Source organism: Mesitornis unicolor, unplaced genomic scaffold (genome assembly GCF_000695765.1).
Source record: "Mesitornis unicolor isolate BGI_N332 unplaced genomic scaffold, ASM69576v1 scaffold46779, whole genome shotgun sequence".
NCBI lineage: Eukaryota > Metazoa > Chordata > Aves > Mesitornithiformes > Mesitornithidae > Mesitornis > Mesitornis unicolor.
The window spans coordinates 1-1139 of NW_010208794.1; positions in this window are offsets into that span (position 1 = coordinate 1).

A 1139-nucleotide genomic window follows, 5' to 3' on the forward strand; every position below is an offset into this window, starting at 1 on the left:
TGGGGGGGCGGGCGGGTGTTGGGGCTGTCTGGGTGAGCACTGCCTGCTGGCGGCGAGCCCTTCGCGCCCCGTCGGGTCCCTGGCGTGTGGAGGTCGGGGTGGGCATGGGAGCTTTAGCGGCTTTGAGAGAACGACGGGAGCGTGAATTGGAGGAGTAACCGGTTGCCTTCTCCTGACTCCACAGACCCGAGGAGCCGCCTGCGGCAGCTGACCGAGGTACGCCACGGCTCGGGTCCCTAGCGCGGTGCTCTTCCCCTTCCCTCGGGAGCTAGAGCTGCAGCAGGGTAGCACTCTGGTATGGGGGCCTTTTGAAAGTCTGAAACGTGAACGGGCTGGGCAGGTGGTCTGTTGCCAGGGAAAAATATCTGAGGGAAAATCTAAAGCCGTATTTGATCTGATTCATACACCTTATACAGAAGTTTGCTGTACAGTGGTTTCAGTTAAAATAGCCTGGGGTGTTTATGGAAATAACAGGCAGGTGTTATAATAGAAAAAGCAAGGATTACTAGAGAGAGATTAATATTTAGCATTTGTTTAAGTAAGTTACAAAGACTATTCCTGGATAGGGTTGTTATTTGCCTTTTTTCAAATTCTGAGCTGAAAAATCAGAAGTGTAGTGTATTTATGACTTCTGTTTTCTAGCCCTCTTCATCTGTACTCTAAAGTACTTTATAAAAAAAAAGGTTGGTTTTTTTTAACAATTCTCTTATCCATACATCACATAACTGTATAGCTGGATAGTGTAACTGCTACTTTTCTTCTGTTTTGTTACTATTTAGAAAAAAAAATCTGTTTGCATTAGCAAGAGAGAAGTTCAGGATGATGCTTTGAATACTCAGTCTCCATGGTACTCATTCAGTGAAGCCAAGGCTGGACTCCCCTGTGCCTGCTACTCATAGCTGTTGCATGTTGTTGCGTTGTCCTGTGATGAATCCCCTTTTGTGGTGCTGATGCCAAGGAAGGGGCACGCAAGCTGGCGCTGCTTCTGGTGGCTCCCCTGAGGCATGCTTCTTCCCCACCAATTAATGGCCCTTTTGGGAGGGCAACGTTTTCTAGCTCTCTCTGTCAGAGCTTCTGAAAAATGCCTCTTGGATTAACTAAAGAAAGACATCTCATTTTTCTAATTGTGTTTTATTCCT